At 39.5% G+C, this 23,590-nt stretch overlaps 1 long non-coding RNA gene across 1 annotated transcript in view; it reads left to right on the top strand.

The window, feature by feature from the left end:
- LOC139180918 (uncharacterized) overlaps positions 1-23,590 on the top strand; it is a 150,404-nt gene that overhangs the window by 75,641 nt on the left and 51,173 nt on the right. The window contains exons 4-7 of the long non-coding RNA XR_011565112.1: positions 3,120-3,192; positions 3,741-3,812; positions 6,620-6,683; positions 7,533-7,622. This is a non-coding gene — a long non-coding RNA (uncharacterized lncRNA). The remainder of the gene's footprint in view (positions 1-3,119; positions 3,193-3,740; positions 3,813-6,619; positions 6,684-7,532; positions 7,623-23,590) is intronic.

Genomic DNA, 23,590 nt, shown 5'->3' with positions numbered 1-23,590 from the left:
TATTTTTTTAATCTTTTGAAAAAATATCCACTATTATTTTCAGAGAGTCTTGGAGCGTGTAGTTCCTGTCTAAAGACTGTTGTGGTAGAGACATCTCTGTTCTTCCATATCTAAATTTCCTCTCCTTCAAATATAGGGGAATATTCCACCTTGGGTTTTGACCAATTAGTTTTGGCCAATGAATTGTGAGCAGGCATATTAGTTGTCATTTTCAGACCAAAGTATTTCACAGCCAGTGTTTGACTTTCTAGGATTTTCTTCCTCACCACAGCAGTTGTAGAGAAGGTCTCATGTTGAATTGATGGAGATGGAAGATCAAAACAGCCTGCATCTCTGCTCATCTCATGGCATTGTTTACCATGGAGAGTCTCCGGATCCTCATCAGATTTTGTGACTGAAAATAAATTTTGTGTTAAGCCACTGAGATTTATCTTTATTTGTTTGTTACCATGGCCTAAGCTTATCCTATCCTGACTCATCACCTGCGAGTATATCATAGGGTCTCTATAAAAGTATAGAACTGGAAGAGATTTGATCACTGCAAGTTTCTAACTCTGATTTTCAGACTTCTTACCCCATATTGAAGTGCCTTCTTGCTATAGAAACAAGTAACTCAACTCTCGTGCAACAACTCATCTCGCTCAAGTCTGCAATTTCAAATTATTCTCTAAATATAAAGGGAAACTTGGCTGCATGCATGTTCCAAAAATTCTACTTTATGTATATTACAAAATAGAAACAGAGTGCATCACATTTTTCAGACACTACTTTCTTTAGGAGTTCTTTCCTGACATATTCTCCTCCTCCACCCCTCAGTAAGCCCATCCACCTCCTCACCTTCTTTCCTACTTTCCGTTTTGCACAGACTGGACTGTAAAACATCTTCCTTTGCTGCCCCCATATCAGTTCAGTTCAGTTCAGTCACTCAGTCATGTCCGACTCTTTGTGACCCCATGGACTGCAGCATGCCAGGCTTTCCTGTCCTTCACCAACTCCTGGAGCTTGCTCAAACTCATGTCCATAGAGTCAGTGAGGCCATCCAACCATCTCATCCTCTGTCGTCCCCTTCTCCTCCTGCCTTCAATCTTTCCCAGCATCAGGGACTTTTCTAGTGAGTCAGTTCTTCACATCAGGTGGCCAATGTATTTGAGTTTCAGCTTTAGCATTGGTCCTTCCAATGAATATTCAGGACTGATTTCCTTTAGGATGGATTGGTTTGATATCCTTGCAGTCCAGGGGGTTCTCAAGAGTCTTCTATAACACCACAGTTCAAAAGCATCAATTTTTCAGCTCTGAGCTTTCTTTATGGTCCAACTCTCACATCCGTACAAGACTACTGGAAAAACCATAGCTTTGCCTAGACAGATCTTTGTCAGCAAAGTAATGTCTCTGCTTTTTAATATGCTGTCTAGGCTGGTCATAGCTTTTCTTCCAAGAAGCAAGCATTTTTTTAATATCATGGTTGAAGTCACCATCTGCAGTGATTTTGAAGCCCAAGAAAATAAAGTCTATCACTGTTTCCATTGTTTCCCCATCTATTTGCCATGAAGTGATGGGACTGGGTGCCAGGATCTTTGTTTTCTGAATGTTAAGTTTTAAGCCAGCTTTTTCACTCTCCTCTTTCACTCTCCTCTTTCACTTTCATCAAGAGGCTCTTTAGTTCTTCTTCTCTTTCTGCCATAAGGATGGTGTCATCTAAATATCTGAGGTTATTGATACTTCTCCTGGCAATCTTGATTCCAGCTTGTGCTTCATCCAGCCTGGCATTTTGCCTGATGTACTCTGCATGTAAGTTAAATAAGCAGGGTGACAATATACAGCCTTGACATACTCCTTTCCTGATTTGGAACCAGTCTGTTGTTCCATGTCCAGTTCTAACTGTTGCTTCCTGACCTGCATACAGATTTCTCAAGAGGCAGGTGAGGTGGTCTGATAGTCCCATCTCTTGAAGAATTTTCCACAATTTGTTGTGATCCACACAGTTAAAGGCTTTGGTGTAGTCAGTAAAGCAGAAGTAGATGCTTTTCTGGAACTCGTGCTTTTTCTCAGATCCAACGGATGTTGGCAATTTGATCTCTGGTTCCTCTGCCTTTTCTAAATCCACCTTATACATCTGGAAGTTCTTGGTTCACATAATGTTCACATAATGAAGCCTGCCTTGGAGAATTTTGAGCATTGCTTTGCTAGCTTATGAGATGAGTGCAATTGTGCAGTAGTTTGAACATTCTTTGGCATTGCCCTTTTGGGGGGATTGGAATGAAAACTGACCTTTTCCAGTCCTGTGGCCACTGCCGAGTTTTCCAAATCTGCTGGCATATTGAGTGCAGTGCTTTAACAGCATCATCTTTTAGGATTTGAAATAGCTCAGCTGGAATTCCATCAGCTCCACTAGTTTTGTTCATAGTGATACTTCCTAAGACCCACTTGACTTCACATTCCAGGATGTCTGGCTCAAGGTGAGTGATCACACCATTGAGGTTATCTGGGTCATTAAGATCTTTTTGTAGAGTTCTTTGTATTCCTGCCACATCTTCTTAATATCTTCTGCTTCTGTTAGGTCCATACCATTTCTGTCCTTTATTGAGCCCATCTTTGCATGAAATGTTCCCTTGGTATCTCTAATTTTCTTGAAGAGATCTCTAGTCTTTCCCATTCTATTGTTTTCCTCTATTTCTTTGCATTGATCATTGAGGAAGGCTTTCTTATCTCTCCTTGCTGTTCTTTGGAACTCTGCATTCAGATGGGTATATCTTTCCTTTTCTCCTTTACACAGCCTCTGTGACTTAAGGCTCAAATCTAATATGTAGACAGCAAGTTTTAATACCCCATGGTGAGAGGTATGCATAACTCATGTCTCATTTATGCCTGTTACCTCGCACACTAAAGGCACTCAATGAATATTGTTGAACTGAACCTAACTGCTTGAATCACATGTATAAAGGTTGTATGCAGCTCCCCAAATGGCATCTGTTTCTAACTCATACCCTAGATTGCATGATTAAATTTTTAAAATTGAGATATAGTTGTTTTACAATATTGTGTTAGTTTCTGCTGTACATTGAAGTGATAAGCCATAAGTATACATATATCCTTTCCCTCTTCCTATCCCACCCCTCTAGGTTATCACACAGCACTAACCTCAGCTCCTTGTTCTATACAGAAGCTTCCCACCAGCGATCTGTCTTACCCATGGTAAGGTATATATGTCAATCCCAATCTCCAACTCATACCCTTGAGAAAAGAGATAACTTCTCTGGATTCTCAGGGGCAGCTCTCATTCCAGACGTCAGATAAAGCCCCAAGTTTCCCTGGTGATATTCATAAGATACTCTTGTTCTTAAAAGGAATATTAGCAGTTGTTAAAGACAAGTGATCCTGGTTGATTGCTCCAGAGCAATGTGTCAAAATATTCATAAAAGTATAGAGAATGCAGTCACATTTTAAAGCAGTCACCATATGCAATAAATACAGTCTGATTGCTAATTCGGGAAATTTCTATTATCCATCTTCTGAAAATGAATTGGAAATCAAGTTTTATAGACATCCTAATTTTATTTGATTAGTATAAGAAGCAAAAGCACGAGTTAATGGTGTACTACCATTCCCATGTACTAGAAAGATGTGTTAATGAAATATAATTGTCATGTATTCCATACATTAATATGAACCATATGTGAAAATTTGATGTGCTTGTCTGGTCTATAAAACATTTTAAACAGGCCTTTATGGATATTTTACAGCCAATTCAGAGATCTCAACCACAGCCAAGAAGGATAACTTGATTTTTGCATCACCATCTTCCTTTCTGCAAAGTGAGTATTATTGCAGTTTGAGAGCAGAGAACATTTTTTTTTCTAAACTGTGTTTTATAGGACATTACTGATCTTTGAGATGTTAATGGGACCCTGTGAACAACAATTTTGGAAATTCTAGGTAATTAGGTTTTCTCTTTGCAAGACTTCTGCGAGTCTTTACCATGTATTATGTACAGGGCTGATTTATGCACTGCTTCCCTGGTGGCTGAGACGGTAAAGAATCTGCCTGCAATGCAGAAAACCAGGGTTAATTCACGGGTCGGGAAGATCCCCTGGAGAAGGCAGTGGCAACCCACTCCAGTATTTTTGTCCGGAGAATCCCTGGACAGAGGAGCCACGAGGTCGCAAAGAACTGGACATGACTGAAGATTTATCCACTAGGCACTATAGGCACAGTGCCTAAGATCCACAATACTTTTAGGAGTACACAAAAATCTTTTTATGTCTTTTCAAATAAGAAGAAAAATGAAAAGATAATAATGAATCCAGCCTGGATTACTTTACAATGAAGTGAAGTAAAGTGAAGTGAAAGTCGCTCAGTTGTGTCCAACTCTTTGCGACCCCATGGATTATACAGGGGGACTATAATTCTCCAGGCCAGAATAGTGGAGTGGGTAGCCTTTCCCTTCCCCAGGGGATCTTCCCAACCCAGGGATCAAACTCAGGTCTCCCACATTGCAGGCCGATTCTTTACCAGCTGAGCCACAAGGGAAGCCCACAGTCATAAGCAATATTTTAGTAATTTTCTATGGAGAAAGTAGCCCACAAAGGCAAAAGTGTCTAGAATCCACAAATATCATACTGTAGCCCTGGTTAAGATTCTCTAAAAGATGTGATGTGCAGGATTTTCCAACAGTTACTCGTGCATGAGTATCTATTTGTAGAGTTTCTCAGAGGACAAGGGTTAACACGTAGAAATATGTATGTACTGAAACACTGGAACAAAAGTTACAAGAATTAATTTTAGCGATATCTGCTACTAAGTAACCATGCTACTTTGAGTAAGCCATGAAACATCTCTGGGTCCTAGACTTTTTTAATATCTACCTACTTATCTGTCTGTCCATCTGCACTGGGTCTTAGTTGCAGCATGTGGGATCTAGTTCCTTGACCAGGGATTGAACCTGGGTCCCCTTCTTTGGTTTCATGGAATTTTAGCCACTGCCCACCAGGGACATTCATCCTAGACTGTTAAGAGACAAAGTGATGGTATTCAACTGGATGTGTCAACTATGCCTTCCAGCTCAGAAGGAATATGATTCTATATTATTTGTATAGTATGGTTTGCTGATTTTTTAAAAGCTTACACACATGGGTTAGAACCCACAACTTTCAAAGAAAAGAGTACTATTCTGGATTGAAAGTTAGAAATAAAAGCTTTAGCCCTACTTTTGGCCTTATATCACTTCTACCAATAACAAAATCCTTCAAAGGTTTGTCTCTTAAACAAGAAAAAGAATAAGAAATTTGAGAATGTTTCTATCTTTAGTATGTTTTCTCCTCAGGTACATGGCAATTAAATTGAGAATCTTCTCTTCTTGTGATGGGGCCTGTGGTAGGGAGGTTGACCAAGAGAGAAAAGGCAAATTCGTCTTGTTTCAAGTTTGTGTGACTCCTTGGCTGGTTGTACTACCAACTTATCATTTTTTTTTCAATTTTATTTATTTTTGGCTGTGCTGGGTCTTTGCTGTTGCAAGAGTTTTTCTCCAGTTGTGGTGAGTGGGGGCTACTTTAGTTGCAGTGCACAGGCTTCTCATTTCAGAGCTTCTAGGCCTGCGGGCTTCAGTAGTTGCAGCCCATGGACTCTAGAGCAGCAGTTGTAGTGCATGCACTACATGCATGCTTAGTTGCCCTGCGGCGTGGGATCTTTCCGACCCAGGGACTGAACCCGTGTCCCCTGCATTGGTAGGCGGATTCTTTACCACTGAGCCACCAGGGAAGCCCCCAACTTATCATTTTGACAGGTTGAATTTTGGGTTTTTTTCAAATAACAAAAAAGAGATGGAGAACAGATGATTGTTTGCATGCTAAGTTGCTTCAGTTGTGTCTGACTGTTTGTGACCCTATGGACTGCAGCCTGCCAGGCTTCCCTATCCATGGGATTCTCCAGGCAAGAATACTGGAGTGGGTCACCATGCCCTCCTCCAGGGAATCTTCCCAACCAGGGATCGAACCTGAGTTTCCTGCATTACAGGTAGATTCTTTACTGTCCGAGTCACCAGAGAAGCCCTATGGTTCAACGCATGAGTCTAAAATTCAGGAGAGAGGTCAGGTCTGGTGTCTTCTATTTGGGAATCTCTTGCCTAGTGGAAGTAGTTCAAACTAGGAGTAGAATAAGAAAATTCCTAGGGAATAAGAGGGAAAGGTAATGAATTTAGGATATAAGTGTAGGGAACGTCAACTTTAAGGGGTAGTTATAGGAAAATAAAGTCCTAAATGTGAGATTAAAACACACACACACACAAAGCAGATAAATACAAGGAAAACTAGAAGAGGATATTATCAGGAAATAGAACAGAGGATATTTGTGTGGTCAGGCCCCTCAAGATGGGTGTTGTCTTGTTCTCTGTCCACCACCAACCACCCCCTGCCCGACTAGTGCCTTCTTCACCTGTATCTAACTGCAAAGTTCTGACCATCTTACATATTTGCCCCAGGCCCCAGCTGGAGATTGTTCTCTTCCCGTTTGAGATGAGGTGGTGAGGGGCGTGCCATCTACTGGTTTCCCTGGTAACTAATGAGTCCATCTGAGGTCAATTCCCTTATAACTGATAATCTCCTCTCTCCCACCCCTGGGAACAAAGTCTGCTTGGTGATCCTGTCTCCTGCGCTCGCTGGGGTGTCACTCTAGGACCTTGCTTCAGACAGGTAAGCTCCCCCATCCATTAAGCCAGTGATGTCTCTGTTGCTGACTTCAGGCCCTTTCTTTGGTCTGGAAGCTGGGCAAGCACAGCTCCAAAGATTATAAACAAAGAACATTATAATGTACATAGAGCAGAAAGTTTGAAAACAAGCCCTTATACTCACTGCAAGTGAGACATGAGTCACTCCAACTTTTTTGGGAGGCAGCTCAGCATTGTGCAGCCAAGCCTAGAGAATATTTATATGCTTGCACACAGTAATTCTTTTTCAATAATTCTAATGAGATAATCCAAAAGAAATGGTCAAAGACTTAGGTACTAGGAGGTATATAGTAATTTTAGTTACAATAGAAAAGATTTAAAATATGAGTGAAATATCTAGTAGCAGAGAAATGGCTAATATATGGCAATTCATCCACTTTATAGAATATTATGCAGCAGTTTATAATCATTTTCAAAAATATTTAAGGATATGGGTTATATAAAAAGCAGGTAAAAGCTCCTATACAGAATTGTGCCTGTATATATCTATATTTATGTATTTATATCTGTATCTTTGTATATTTATATACTTCAAAATATTAACAGTGGTTATCACCAATTAGTGCCATTACAGATGATGTTATTTTTCTTCTTTGTACTCTCCTAGATTTTCCACATATACTGTAATTGCTATGGTATGAATGATGTGTCCCTCCAAAATTCATATGTTGAAATTCTAACCCCCAAAGTGATGGTGTTAGAAGTTGGGGCGATTTGGGAGGTGGTCAAGTCCCAAGGGTGGAGCCCTTGAGAATGGGATAAAAGCTTTATATAATAAAAGAAGTTTCAGAGCTCTCCCTGCCGCTTTCACCAGGGGAGGATCCAGTGACAAGTCTACAGCCTGGAAAAGGGTCTTCACCTGACCACTGGGCACCTTGATCTCAGACTTTCAGCCTCCAGCACAGTGAGTAATGAATTTCTGTTGTTCAGAGTTGACCTAGACTGTGGTATTTTGTTATAGCCCTGAATAGAATAAAACAGTAATGAACAAGCACTGCTTTTATTATCAGGAAAAAACACACACACACACACACACAAGATTACGCTTTGAAAGGAGAAAGCAATTAGAGTCAAAGAGCGAAGTCTGGTTACATAAAGCTGGAAGATGTGTGTTAGATTTGGCAATTAGGTCATTATGCATCTTAGGGAAAAGTTTCAGTAGAGGAATGTGGAAGGAAGGAGGATTTCAGAGCTCAAGGGGTAAAAGTGAGGTGAAAAGATTTTTTTTTTTAAAAAAGCCAGTTTTTCTGTGATTTCAAAAGAGCAGAAAATGGAGGAACAGAAGCTTGATGAGTGTTGACTAGGACGCAGGTGTGAGGGCCTTTTAAAATGAAAAGGTCTTCAGGTGTTTATGAGCTGAGGGGAGGATCCAGTAAAGAGGCCGAGGAAGAGATGACTGACAGGGCAAGGACGAGGCGGATACAGAGGGAGATTGAGGTGGGCCAGTGGCATGGGTTGGCCTTGAACCGGTAAGGGACATTGCCGACTTCCAGAGTGAAGGAAAGAAAGTAAAAAGCAATGAATATAGATATGTTTACAGAGAAATTGAGTGAGACCTCCCTGATGACCTCAATTTTTCCACTGATGTAAAGGCAAGGTCACCTGCTGGGAATGAAATCAGCAGTTGTTTGGAGGAAGGACTTAGGGTAAGTTTGGGGATGTTTGCTGATGGGAATCGAAAAGGGAGCTGGCCGAGACTGAGTAAAGTGACTGGAAGGTTCCCTGGGAAGCCACCCCTTTTGCAGACAGTAAATGTGTGTGGAGCCATCATGTGTGAAAATTTAAAAATTGAACAGAGTGAAGCTACCAGATGGGAATAAGTTGATGAGGAAGATAGAAATCGGAAAGTTGTGTTCAAGTGGAGCAGTTACTAAGCCCTGAAAAGATTGAGGGTGTGGGTTTTTGAATAAGGAGCTAAAGGCATTGCAAGGCCTTTAAGTTGGATGATCTATGTCCATGAATGTTAAAATCTCCTAGAATTATGTGAGGAGAGGAAGACTGTGAGTTGGGCCTTTGGTGAGTAAATGGATAACCAGTTGGCAAGTGGATTGGCCACAAATTAGAATGGCTCGAGGATGGAATATGAATTGTAGTGAATCTCTAAAGAGAATGCAATTTTCAGGGTGCTCAGCTGAGTGCTCTCTGATGACCTAGATGGGTAGGATTGCAGTGGGTGGGGGGGAGTGTGGACGGAGGTCCAAAAAGGAGGGACGTATATATATGTAAAGCTGCAGAGCAGGAACTAACACAACATTGTAAAGCATATACTCCAGTAAAGTTAAAACAAACAAACAAGCATAGAATGTGATTTTATAAGAGGATGGGAAAATCGTGTTCAGAAGCAACATTGACAATCTGTTGTAATGCCAGCTCACCTTTGGATTCACTGCTCACGGGGTGAGAGACCTGGCTGCTGCTGCTGCTGCTGCTAAGTCACCTCAGTCGTGTCCGACTCTGTGCGACCCCAGAGACGGCAGCCCACCAGGCTCCCCTGTCCCTGGGATTCTCCAGGCAAGAACACTGGAGTGGGTTGCCATTTCCTTCTCCAGTGCGTGAGAGTGAAAAGTCAAAGTGAAGTCGCTCAGTTGTGTCCGACTCCTAGCGACCCCAGGACTGCAGCCCACCAGGCTCCTCCGCCCATGGGATTTTCCAGGCAAGAGTACTGGAGTGGGGTACCATTGCCTTCTGCCAAGAGACCTGGCAGCCTCTACTAAAATGAACTAAACAGGAGAAAGTAAGGTGCTTGGGAAGGGGCTAGATATAATTAAGGCAAAAAGAGAGAGAGCTTGTTTCCTCCAAATTTAAGATGGATAGGAGTTTGATAACAATAGAATCAAGTTTTCAAAAGGACCCACAGTTGAATGGGGTCAGTAGTTACAGGAATCAGGAAAGTAAAACAGGTAATGGCAAGAAGGTAAAGATATAGGAGAGAACAAAAGAGGCCTATTGTTCGGAAGTTGACCAAGGAGTATATAGGGGCAAAGAACTGGCCTTAGATGCTCTGAATTTGTACCAAGTGGTTTGGGGGCCAGAACTAGGTGACTCCCAGGCAATATCTGCCTCAGTGAGATGGTTAATAAAGCCACATATGCATATATTAAAAAACTATGATAAACATGGGAGGAAGAAAGTGTTTCTCTTCATTATAAAAAAGGCTCTGTGTGTGTGTTCATGCTCAGTTTCATCCAACTCTTTGCAACCCCATGGACTGTAGTCCACCAGGCTCCTCTGTCCATGGAATTTTCCAGGCAAGAAAACAAGAGTGGGTTGCCATTTCTTCCTCCAGGGGATCTTCCCAACCCAGGAATCACACCCATGTCTTCTGCATGGCAGGTGGGTTCTTTTCCACTGAGCCACCTGGGAAACCCAAAAAGAATTCTTGTATAGTCTAATACTAGATATCTGCTTACTAGGAGCTACAGAATCATTAAGTTAGTTTAGAAACCTCAAACGTATGTTCAGGATTGGTACTGAGGTCATATTTATTAAATATGTAATCAAGGAAAATACTCATGATTTTTGAAGAGCTGAATTTAGGTGGTGGTTTTATTTCCTAATGGACTGAAATCAATACCTGTTTGTTTTTTCCCAAGATATTTAACTTAGGAAGAAATAATCAGTATTATAAACAGGTTTTTATGCCCAATGGCTGCACCCTATTCTATTCTTCTGTTTGGAAAGTGCCTGCCTCACTTTTCCAGGCTCCCTTGCAGCTGTGACCTGGACATGTGACCTGGGCCTGGCCTATGAGCTGTGAACACACCAGACTTCAAATCAGTAGCTAGAGATGTGAAGAAGCTGAGACTAAGGCATTTCTCTCTGGCAGTAATAGGGGGATGCAGCGTTATGAGTCTGTTGGCAAGAGTTCAGTGTTGACTGTGCGAACTGTGGGGTCTGGTATACAGCATGACCGAAACAGTGTTCTGGTACTAGTTCCGTAGTGTGATGTAGGCTGCATTTCAACCCATGTGGCCCTCCATTCTACTTGCCTTTTCCTGAGCCTATTACTCAAATCCTCCCAGTGATTTTATGGCCTACTAAATGGTCTTTCAATAAATTCCTTTCTTCTTAAATCTGCCAGAATTGGCTTCTGGTACTTTGAACTGTAAACCTTGGTTGAAGCTTAAATTCCTACCACCAATTCTGAGTATTCTGAATGCAAGCTTACCCTGTCACCCAGCAGTCCCACTCCTAGGTATAAGTTGAACAGAAATGCATACATTTATTGTACTGGAATGTTTATAGCGTCATTATAATAAAAGATAAAAACTGAAAGCAATGCAAAAACATCTACATTTAAATTTTTGTATTTTATACAGGGGTATAAAGATTTACAGTCTTGTTTTTCCAGATGTATAGCAAAGTGATTCTGTTATACATAATCTCTTTTTTTTTCAGATTCTTTTCCCATATAGATTATTACAGAGTATTTAGTAGACTTCCCTATGCTACACAGTAGGTCCTTGTTGATTATTTATTTTAAATATAGTAGTGTGTATATGTTAATTTCAGACTCCTGATCTATCCCTCCCCCGACCTTTTCCCTTTGATAACCACAAATTTGTTTTCAAAATCTGAGTCTGTTTCTATTTGGTAAATGAGTTCATTTGTATCATCTTTTAGATTCCACATGTAAGTGATATCACATGATATTTGTCTTTCTCTGGATGAGTTACGTCACTGAGCATAATAATTTGTAGGTCCATCCATGTTGCTGCAAATGTATTTCATTCTTTTTAATGTTGTTCTTCAGTCACTAAGTCATATCCAACTCTTTGTGAATCCATGAACTGGAGCATACCAGGCTTCTCTGTCCTCCACTGTCTCCTTGAATTTGCTCAAATTCATGACCGTCGAGTCGGTGGTGCTATCTAAACATCTCATCCTCTGCCACCACCTCCTCCTTTTACCTTCAATCTTTGTCAGCATCAGGGTCTTTTCCAGTGAGTCAGTTCTTCTCATCAGCTGCCCAAAGTATTACAGCTTCAGCATCAGTCCTTCCAGTGAATATTCAGGACTGATTTCCTTTAGGATTGACTGGTTGGATCTCCTTGCAGTCCAAGGGACTCTCGAGAGTCTTCTCCAACACCACAGTTTGAAAGCGTCAATTCTTTGGCACTCAGACTTCTTCCTGATCCAGCTCTATTGTCTGCACATGACTTCTGGAAAAACCATAGCTTTGATTATACAGACCTTTGTTGGCAAAGAGATGTCTCTGCTTTTGAATATGATGTCTAGGTTTGTCATAGCTCTTCTTTCAAGGAGCAAGTATCTTAATATCATGGCTGCAGTAATGTCTGCAGTGATTGTGAAGCCCAAGAAAAGAAAATCTGTCACTGCTTCCACTTTTCCCCTTCTGTTTGTCACAAAATGACAGGACCTGATGCCATGATCTTAGTTTTCTGAAGGTTGAGTTTCAAGCCAGCTTTTTCACTCTCCTCTTTCACTCTCATCAAGAGGCTCTTTAGTACCTCTTCGCTTTCTGACATTAGAGTGGTATCATCTGCATATCTGAGGTTGTTGATATTTCTCCCAGCAGTCTTGATTCCAGCTTGTGCTTCATCCAGCCTGGTATTTCACATGATGTGTTCTGCATAGAAGTTAAATAAACATGGTGACAGTATACAGCCTTGTCATACTCCTTTCTCAATTTTGAACCACTCAGTTGTTCTGTGTCCAGTTCTAACTGTTGCTTCTTGACCTGCGTACAGGTTTCTCAGGAGACAGGTGAGATGATCTGGTCATCCCATCTCTTTAAGAATGTTCCACAGTTTGTTGTGATCCACACAGTCAAAAGCTTTAGCATAGTCAATGAAGCACAAGTAGATGTTTTTCTTGAATTACCTTGCTTTCTCCATTATCTCCACATATGTTGGCAGCTTGATCTCTGATTCCTCTGCCTCTTTAAAACCCAGCTTGTACATCTGGAAGTTCTCAGTTCATGTACTGCTGAAGCCTAGTTGAAGAATTTTGAGCATAAACTTGCTAGCATGTGAAATAAGTGCAGTTGCAGAGTAGTTTGAATATTCTTTGGCATTGCCTTTTTGGGGGGATTGGAATGAAAACTGACCTTTTCCAATCCTATAGCCACTGCAGGATTTTCCAAATTTGCTGGCATATTGAGTGCAGCACTTTAACAGCATCATCTTTTAGAATTTTAAATATCTCAGTTGGAATTCCATCACCTCCACTAGCTTTGTTCATAGTAATGCTTCCTTAAGGCCCATTTGACTTCACACTCCAGTATATCTGACTCTATGTGAGTGACCACACAATCATGGTTATCCAGGTCATTAAGACCTTTTTTATATAGTTCTTCAGTGTATTCTTGCTACCTCTTCTTAATCTCTTCTGCTTCTGTTAGGTCCTTACTGTTTTTGTCTTATATCATGCCCATCCTTTCTTGGGTAACTCTATGAAGCTATAAGCCATGCTGTGCAAGGCCATCCAAGACAGATGAAGAACTATGGATGGAAGTTTGAAACATTGTGTAGGAGGCAGTGACCAAAACCATCCCAAAGAAAAAGAAATACAAGAAGGCAAAGTGGTTGTCTGAGGAAGCTTTACAAATAGTTGAGGAAAGAAGAGAAGTAAAAGGCAAGGGAGAATGGGAAAGATATACCCAATGAATGCAGGGCTCCACAGAATATCAGAGAAATGAGAAGGCCTTCTTAAGTGAACAATACAAAGAAATAGAGGAAAACAATAGAATGGGAAAGACTAAAGATCTTCTTTATGGCTGAGTAATATTCCGCTATGTATATATGTACCACATATTCATTATTATTCCTCTGTTGATGTACATTTAGGTTGTTTCCATATCTTGACTATAGTAGATAGTTCTGCTATGAACATCGGGTTGCACGTATCTTTTCAAAGTATGCTTTTTTCCAGATATATGCCTAGGAGTGGGATTGCTAGATCATATGGTAACTCTATTTTTAGTTTTTCAGGATCCTCCATAGTATTGTCCATAGTGACTATACCAATTAACATTCTCACCAATAGTGTAAGAGGCTTCTCTTTCCTCCATACCCTCTCCAGCATTTATTGGTTGTGGATTTTTTAATAATAGCCATTCTGACTGGTGTAAGGTGATAACCTCATTGTAGTTTTGATTTTCATTTCTTTAATCATTAGCAATGTTGAGAATCTTTTCATGTGCTTTTTGGCCACATGTATGTCAACTACTGCACAACTGCACTTATCTCACACGCTAGTAAAGTAATGCTCAAAATTCTCCAAGCCAGACTTCAGCAATATGTGAACCGTGAACTTCCTGATGTTCAAGTTGGTTTTAGAAAAGGCAGAGGAACCAGAGATCAAATTGCCAACATCCACTGGATCATGGAAAAAGCAAGAGAGTTCCAGAAAAACATCTATTTCTGCTTTATTGACTATGCCAAAGCCTTTGACTGTGTGGATCACAATAAACTGTGGAAAATTCTGAAAGAGATGGGAATACCAGACCACCTGATCTGCCTCTTGAGAAATTTGTATGCAGGTCAGGAAGCAACAGTTAGAACTGGACATGGAACAACAGACTGGTTCCAAATAGGAAAAGGAGTTCGTCAAGGCTGTATATTGTCACCCTGTTTATTTAACTTATATGCAGAGTACATCATGAGAAATGCTGGACTGAAAGAAACACAAACTGGAATCAAGGTTGCTGGGAGAAATATCAATAACCTCAGATATACAGACACCACCCTTATGGCAGAAAGTGAAGAGGAACTCAAAAGCCTCTTGATGAAAGTGAAAGTGGAGAGTGAAAAAGTTGGCTTAAAGCTCCACATTCAGAAAACGAAGATCATGGCATCCGGTCCCACCACTTCATGGGAAATAGATGGGGAAACAGTGGAAACAGTGTCAGACTTTAGTTTTTTGGGCTCCAAAATCACTACAGATGGTGACTGCAGCCACGAAATTAAAAGACGCTTACTCCTTGGAAGGAAAGTTATGACCAAACTAGATAGCATATTCAAAAGCAGAGCTATTACTTTGCCAACAAAGGTTCGTCTAGTCAAGGCTATGGTTTTTCCTGTGGTCATGTATGGATGTGAGAGTTGGACTGTGAAGAAGGCTGAGCGCCGAAGAATTGATGCTTTTGAACTGTGGTGTTGGAGAAGACTCTTGAGAGTCCCTTGGTCTGCAAGGATATCCAACCAGTCCATTCTGAAGGAGATCAGCCCTGGGATTTCTTTGGAAGGAATGATGCTAAAGCTGAAACTCCAGTACTTTGGCCCCCTCATGGGAAGAGTTGACTCATTGGAAAAGACTCTGATGCTAGGAGGGATTGGGGGTAGGATGAGAAGGAGACGACAGAGGATGAGATGGCTGGATGGCATCACTGACTCAATGGACGTGAGTCTGAGTGAACTCTGGGAGTTGGAGATGGACAGGGAGGCCTGGCATGCTGCGATTCATGGGGTCGCAAAGAGTTGGACACCACTGAGCAACTGATCTTATTTGGAGAAATGTCTGTTTAGATCTTCCCATGTTTTATAGGATTGTTTGTGTTTTTGATATTGAACTTCATGAGCTGTTTGTATATTTTGGAAATTAATCCCTTGTCTGTTATTTTGTTTGCAAATATTCTCTCCCTTTCTGTAGGTTGTCTTTTCGTTGGTTTCCTTTGCTGTGTAAAAGCTTTTAATTTGAACTAGATCCCATTTGTTTATTTTTGTTTTATTTTCATTACTCTAGGAAGTGGATCAAAATAGACTGCTGCAACTTATGTCAAAGAGTGTTCTACCTATGTTTTCCTCTAGGAGTTTTAGACTATCAGGTCCTACATTTAGATCTTTAATTCATTTTCGAGTTTATTTTTATGTACAGTGTTGGATAATGTTCTAGTTTCGTTCTTTTACATGGAACTGTCCAGTTTTCCCAGCACCACTTATTGAAGATTGTCTCTTCTCCATTGTATCTTTTTGCCTCCTTTGTCATCAATTAATTGACCATAGGTATGTGGGCTTTCTGTCCTTTTCCATTGATCTATAAGTCTGTGTTTGTAAAAGTAAATCAATATTTGTTAATTATGTAAAATGAATAATTTCTGGAAAATTCTTACAACTCTACAACAATGACATTGAAGAACTATTGAAGAACTACCACTATTTCAACAATATGGATGAGTATCAAGCCAAATGTTGATCAAAAGACAGTAAAAATTATATACCTATTCATTCTATTTATATAAAATTTAAAAGCATGTAAGATTATATTAGAAGTCAGGATGCTGTTACCTTTGGAGAGGTAATAGTAATAACACAAAGATTGTGCTTCTGTGTTTCTGGTCATGTATTGTTTCACCTATGTCAGGATCATGTGAATCTGTTTCTTTTTTGATAATTTGGACAGTACTCTTAAGATCAGTGAACTTTTCTGTTTATGGTTGTCTGTGGAAGTGCACATGGAACAAATAAAACTGAGGCTGCAAGAGATCACATTAACTGCCCAAGATCATATAAATGTTCAGTTAGCCAGGCTGCCTGACTCCAGTTTCAAGCTCTTAGAATTCCCACAACTATCCTGTGAGGAAGGCATTATCAACATCGTTGAGTGAAGAATCTGAGGTTCAGAGAATTAGGTGCCTTGCCCAATCTCAAAGCTAGTTGGTAAGTGATGGAGCCATGATCTGTATAAACCCAGTTTCTGTGTGCTTTTATTTCATTTTGCCACATATCATGTGGGATCTTAGTTCTGCTCCGCCCCACCCCCCCCCAGAAAAAGAGATGGAACCCATATCACCTGCATTGGAAGTGCCAAGTCTTAACCACGGGAACGCCAGGGATGTCCCTCTATGTGATTTTAGTTCACCACATAATTCTCCCGAAAATGGGAAAAATAGATGATACTGGTGTCATACAAATAGCACATATAGAAACCATACTGCTGATCTGGAATGATGTCCATGGTATACTTAAATGAAATCAAACCAACAGGGTACAGAGTCTCGTGTATGGTATGCTGCAATTTGTGTCAAATTTGAAAATCTTTGTATATGCATTTGTGTATTTTCTCTCCTAAATATCTCTGGAAGGATCCCCAAGAAAGTGGTAACACTAAATTGCCTCTGGGAAGGTGAGCAAGGTGGCTGAGGGACAGAAATAGAAGAGAGAATTTTACTTGTTGACCCTTTAAATCATTTCAATTTTGAAACATGGGAATATACTATGTATTAAAAAATCATTTAAAAATCTTAATTCTGCCTGCAACCAAAGTTAAAGCTCCCCAGGGTAATGAATGAACAGTACTTAGAGATCAGGAACTCAGGATTTTCTGGGACTCGGTTTACATCTTCATTTTGGGTGAACACTTATTTTCCTTGTATCTCAGGTTCTTAATCTTATAATGAAGTGAGATTGTGTGTTAGCTCCTTCTTGGCACTTTTGGAAGGTCAGTGGCGTAAAAACTACAGTTTTTTTTTTTATGATTAAAAGTGCTTCTCCCACATGACATCTCACTAGAACATGATCCTTTGCTTTCTGTCTCTTTCCTAAGTGAACACACCCACCAATGGCCCTGTCTAATCCCTCCTCATTCCAGATCTCCCAAACATGTTATCCACAACGTGAAGAGCCCCTGCCACTTTCAAAGGGTGTTGCTCTGGGCCTAAAATTTGTGTGTGTGATCAAATTTTAAAATGTTCAGAGACTGGCCAGTAGGGCCTTAATATGTTTATAATGAAAGAGAGTAAGTTATGTGAAATAACTTATGCCTTTTGTAGGAGAAATGTCTTAACAGAATTCTAAATATAATGAATGAATAGATGGAGTAAAATAAAACAATCTGCCCATAAACAGTATTTGGAAGGGCTCTTGGCTTTATTTTTCTGTGAGATTTGGTCTTCAGTGCTATCAGAGTCAGAGGGATAGTGTCTCTTTTTGTAATATTTATTTATTTGTAATATTTAAAATAATAATTTAATTAATATTTATTTACTTAGTTGTGGCATGCAGGATCTAGTTTCCCAGTCAGGGATGGAACCTGGGCCCCCTGCATTGGGAGTATGAAGTCTTAGCCACTGTACCTACAGGGAAGTCCCTGGAGGGTTAATGTCTTAATAATCTATTTTTTAATGGAACTCAAGGAATAGCCTATACTTTGGAAAGGTCTGTATGCATTATTTTTGTTTTTCAGACGTCAGTTGATATAACCATACGTATGGAGGCAAATAATTAGCACCATTTACAAATTAATAATCCTTATTGAGCATTTGGACATTAGCTGTGTTTTCAGAGAACTCTATGTCCTAATTACATTAGGACTCCCAAGAACAAAGAGAAATTTTCCACCTTGTAGGTCTGTTCATAGCTCTCTTTTTCCATTCAACAATGCTGCAAATAATCACCCAGGTTTTACATAATTGAATATGGCATGCATACATAAACATATGTTTGGAGAGAAACCAGTACACTCATCAATAAAACGTGCATGAAGATATTTTTTAAATGATGTTGAATGGGAACTGAAATGCTTCAAGGACATCAGAAACAGTTGGCAAGCCTGTTTGAATTGATGAAGCTTTTTGTGGGAAAGTACATGTGAAGATGGAATAGTGATACTGGCAGAGGTTTAAAAACTACCTTATCATTTTGAGTATTACTTTGACAGTTTTTAGTATGGCTCATAGATAGTGCTGGGAATTTCAATTCTTTGTTAATATTTTGTACATTGTCAGCAATTAACTTCTTTTTCTTTAATTGGTCTTAAAGATTTGCTCACCCGTGGCAGATTCATGTTGATGTATGGCAAAACCAATACAATATTGTAAAGTAATTAGCCTCTAATTAAAATAAATTTAAATTAAAAAAAAGATTTGCTCATTCTTTTAAAAATTTTTGCTGAGGTATAAAATATTCCAGTAAAGCACACAAATCTCAAATTTTCAGCTGCATGACCTTTTGCTCTGACACACTACACGTACACACACACACTAGGATAACCACCACTCAGATCAAGATAGAGAACATTCCCAATACCTCGAAAGGTTCCCTCATGACCTTGTCATTCATAGCATATGCCCAGAGCTAACCACTCCTCTCACTTTATCACTGTACATTTTGTTTGCCCATTACTGAAACTTAGACAAATGGAATCTACTCTTCTATGTCTGACTTTTTGTTTTCATCATTATGTCTGTGACACAAATGCATGTTGTTTTGAGTATAGCAGTAGTTCATTCTTTTTTATTGCAGAGTAGTATTCCACTGAATGAATATACCATAGTTTATTCGTTTTACTGTCGATAGGTATTTGAGTTTGTGGTTTGATGCTATTAAGAACAAAGCTGCTAAGAACATTTGCATACCTGACTTTCACCCTCAGTTTCTTAAGAATAAATCTAAATGTATGGTTGCTAAGTCATAGGGTCAACCTTATGTCTAGCTATAGTAGATATTGACAAACATTTTTCCAAAGTGGTTGTACCAATTTGCATTCCTGGAAGCAGTGTTTGAGAGTTCCAGTTGTTCCATATCTTGGCCAATACTGGGTGTTGTCATACTATATGATTCCAACTATTTGACATCCTGGAAAAAAAAACTATGGAGACAATAAACAAATTAGTAGTTGCCAGGAGTAGAAGATGGTATGGGAGAGATGAATAGAGAACAGTGGGTTTTTAGCACAGTCAAAATTTTCTGTATGATATATAATGATGGACCTATATATCATTGTACTTTTATCCAAAGTCATAGGCTATATAACACCGAGAATGAATCCTAAGATAAACTATGGACTGTGTGTGATTATGATGTGTCATTGTTGGTTCAACCTTGTTTTAAAATAGTGTACCATTCCAGTTAGCAGTCAGTGATGTTGATAGTAGGGGAGCCTGTGCACGTGTGGGGACAGCAGCTATGTATGAACTAGCTATACTTTCCTTCCAGTTTCATTGTAAACATAAAACTGGTCTAAAAATAGTCTGAAAAGATGAACCAAAGTCTTCCAGACTTTCCTGCCTTGCATTTTGCTTCTAGAGCCTGATATCAAGACATAGAACCTTAATTTGATAGTCATTATTCACATCAGAACAACTAACAGAAGCTCTGCTAATATAACTTTGTTAATTGCATTCTTGCCTCATCAGATTTATAGAAGGTGGTGGTGTTCAGTTGCTCAGTCATGTCTGACACTTTGTGACCCCATGGACTGCAGCACGCCAGGCTTCCCTGTCCTTCACCATCTCCCGGACCTTGCTCAAATTCATGTCCATTGAGTTGGTGATGCCACCCAACCGTCTCATCCTCTGTCGTCTCCTTCTACCTTCAATCTTTCCCAGCATTGGGGTCTTTTCTAATGAGTCTGCACTTTGCGTCAGGTGCCCAAAGTGTTGGAACTTCAGCACCAGTCCTTCCAATGAATATTCAGGATAGAAGGTATAACGATACACAATTTATAAAGTAAACTTTGCAAAAATGACTTAGTTACATTTTGAAGTAACAAATGGTAGTAACTGAAAGAAAAAAAAAAACACTTTTGATTTTTCAAACCCTATTTACATGCATTATTTTCACCAAGACTGGTGACAACCTGTGAGAAGGGTGAGGTGGGTATATTCTGTACCATGTAAAATTGAACACTGAGGAAGAGAAAGCTTCGGTGTGTGTACAAAGACATGTTTCTCAATTTCAAAAGTACTGCTACATATCAACAATGAGCTATTGATCGGCCACCTCAATTTACTTCACTACGGAAATGATAGAGAATGTTCTTTCTTGTACTCACCCCCTAACATTCCACAGAGCCCAATCAATGGACAATTGATCCAAGTATTTTCTTGAGTTAAATCCATCTCAAAATGAGCACAAGATTGACTATTCTTTGGTGGCTTGTGACATCAGCTGAGCAACATGAGTGAATTACAGCTGCATGTCTCCTCTAGGGCTATCTATTATCCAATATGTCTTATTTAATTTTTGGTTTCAGGCAGGCAAATTGACCATGTATACTTGCTTGTGTCAGTAGCTAATTTTAGATCACTAATCTAATTGGAAATGGCATGCCCCTTTAGCTTGTCATGTAAAAATTCACATTTTCTGATTAATGTGATTCATTTATATTAGATTTGACTTGACAGGATGGCAGTGTATAATATAGAAGGCAAGTATGACAGGCTTTTTCTCTCTCCCACTCAGTCACACTCTTTATAAATGATCCAGTCAAGGCATCAGCCTAGTGTCTTCCCTTTAATGAGAGAAATTGTGAAGTTGCACCTATTCCAATGGGACTTCTTTGGTGTTTTCTCACAAGCAGGCCAACCTTTCTCAGAAGGGCAGCCGTTTTATTCAGAGCCCTATGTTTATATTCATTTATGACAAATGGACAAACTGCTATGAGACAAAGGCAGCTATTGCGTGACTTGAGGCGTGTGTCTGTGTGTGTGTGTCTAAATTACTTGGAGGTTGGAGAAGGCTGGGCATTCACGTTTTAAACACAATTTAAAGGAAATGATAGGAATTACAAACTGTGTCAGTGAGAAGTGATGTTTCAGTCAATCTGCGAAAAGTAAGAACTGGTAAAAATAAAAGGAAACATTTTTTAAAAACCTAAAAAAGGAAATGAAACAGGTTAGGATCTCTTGTTAAAGAAGACAGCTTTACTGTAGATGACTTATGTGAGTTTTATATACGCTATGCAATTGCATTTTATGACGTTTTCTTACTATAATAATTAGTAATTCTCAGAGGAATTGAAGGCTTTGTTTTACCTTTTTTTCTTTCAGTTGGATTGGAAAGAAATGGTCTGCATGGGTAGCATTGCTCAGATTTAATCTTTAAAATATCTGTAGGCCTCATATCTGTCTTGTATTCATAAATAAATTTCTTTTTTAGAAATCTCAGAAACCTTTATTGAAATATAATTTACCGATCAAATTATATATATTCGAGGTATACAACTAGATGATTCAGTATGTGTATATATGATTACTGCAGTCAAGCTGATTAGCACATGAATCACCCCACATAATTACCATCAAACACTTAAGATCTACCTTCTGTAACTAAGAGTCATTTTTGCAGAGTTTACTTTGTAAGTTGTATATAATGATACCTTCTATACATCTGATGAGGCAATAAGGAACAATTAACAAAGTCATATTTGCAGAGTTTCTGTTAGCAAATTTCAAGTATACAATACACTATAACTATAGTCACCATGCTCTATATTAGATCCTTACAACTTACACATCTTATAACTTAGAGTTGATCCCCACTAACCAGTATCTTCCCATTTCCACCACGTAGCCCTCAGCTACCACTATTCTACTCTCTGCTTCTGTGAGTTTGACTTTTGTAGATTCCACATATTAGTGAGATCATACACTATTGGTTTTTCTGCATTTATTTCACTGAGCATAATGTCCTCTGGGTTCATCCATGTTGTCACAAATGACAAGATTTCCTTTTTTTCTCAGGGCTGAAAACTACTCCATCACATGTGTATTCTACAGTTTCCTTATCCATCTGCTTAAGTTGTTTCCATACGTTGGCTATTGTGAGTAATGCTGCAGTAAGCATGGGAGTACAGGTGTATTCAAGGTATGGGTCATACTGATTGCTTTGGTCCTATAATTCTACCCAGAAGTAAAATCACTCATTCAGCAGTTAAAGTTTTAATTTTTTGAGGAAACTCTATACTGTTTTCCATGGCAGCTGCACCAATTTACATTTCCACCAACAGTATACAGGGGTTGCCTTATCTCAACATCTTTGCCAACACTTGTGTCTTTTTATTTTCGTTTCATTATCTCTTTTTTGATGATAGTCATCCTGACAGTGGTGAGGTGATTCCTCCTTGTGGTTTCAATTTGCATTTCCCTGATGATGAGTGGTGTTAAGAACCTTTTCATTTATTTGTTGGCTATTTGTATGTCTTCAGAGAGATGTCTGTTCAGAGATGCTATAGGCAGCTTTGTCTAAAAAGAACTGTGGGTCACTGGTGGCTTTCTGCCAAACAAAATTTCTTAAAAGACATTTCTGTTCCTCCATGAAGTTATTTTGTTCATATATCTGCCCCATTCATCCCTGGAAGCTACTTTGTCATGAAATTGGGATAAATACCTAGATACTTAGAATAAGAAAAATGAGGACTAGTTCCATGGTTATGAGTGGTCTTTATGCAGAAAACCTAGAACTCTTAAATATATTTGCTTTGTGGGAACCACAAAACTCTCATCTAGAGTCACAGGGCCAGTAAGTAGTGGAGCTAGGTGTTTTGATTCCAAATCTGATGGTGTTTTAAAGAGTCAAACCCCCAAAATGTATCATAAGTATCCACTGCACTTTTCTACTCTTGACCAAAGTTGGGAGTGCTAAATGGGAATTAGAACATAAATATTCTCTAGTGTAGCTAGTTGTTCTTATATATCTAAAAGGATTTCATTACTCAGTATAAAATTGGGTGTTGCTTTAAATATTCTTTACAACTGTGTATTTCCATGAAGGTAGGTGGTCACTGCGTTCTGTAATTTCACTGGACAGTAACTGATGTTCTGGTTGATCATAGATGATTAGTGAAATGATTTCAGCTGTTTGTCAACAAAATAAAGGAAAATTATTCACAACTAACTCTGCTGCTGCTAAGTCGCTTCAGTCATGTCCGACTCTGCAGCCCCATAGATGGCAGCCCACCAGGCTCCTCCGTCAATGGGATTCTCCAGGCAAGAACACTGGAGTGGGTTGCCATTTCCTTCTCCAGTGCATGAAAGTGAAAGTGAAGTCGCTCAGTCGTGCCCGACTCTTTGCGACCCCATGGATTGCAGCCTTACCAGGCTCCTCTGTCCATGGGATTTTCCAGGCAAGAGTACTGGAGTGGGGTGCCATTGCCTTCTTCGACAACTAACTCTAATGTGTATTATATCAC

This window comes from Bos indicus, chromosome X (genome assembly GCF_029378745.1).
Source record: "Bos indicus isolate NIAB-ARS_2022 breed Sahiwal x Tharparkar chromosome X, NIAB-ARS_B.indTharparkar_mat_pri_1.0, whole genome shotgun sequence".
Taxonomy (NCBI): domain Eukaryota; kingdom Metazoa; phylum Chordata; class Mammalia; order Artiodactyla; family Bovidae; genus Bos; species Bos indicus.
Note: the sequence above shows the minus strand (reverse complement) of the source record. Positions and strands in the feature narration are given on the sequence as shown.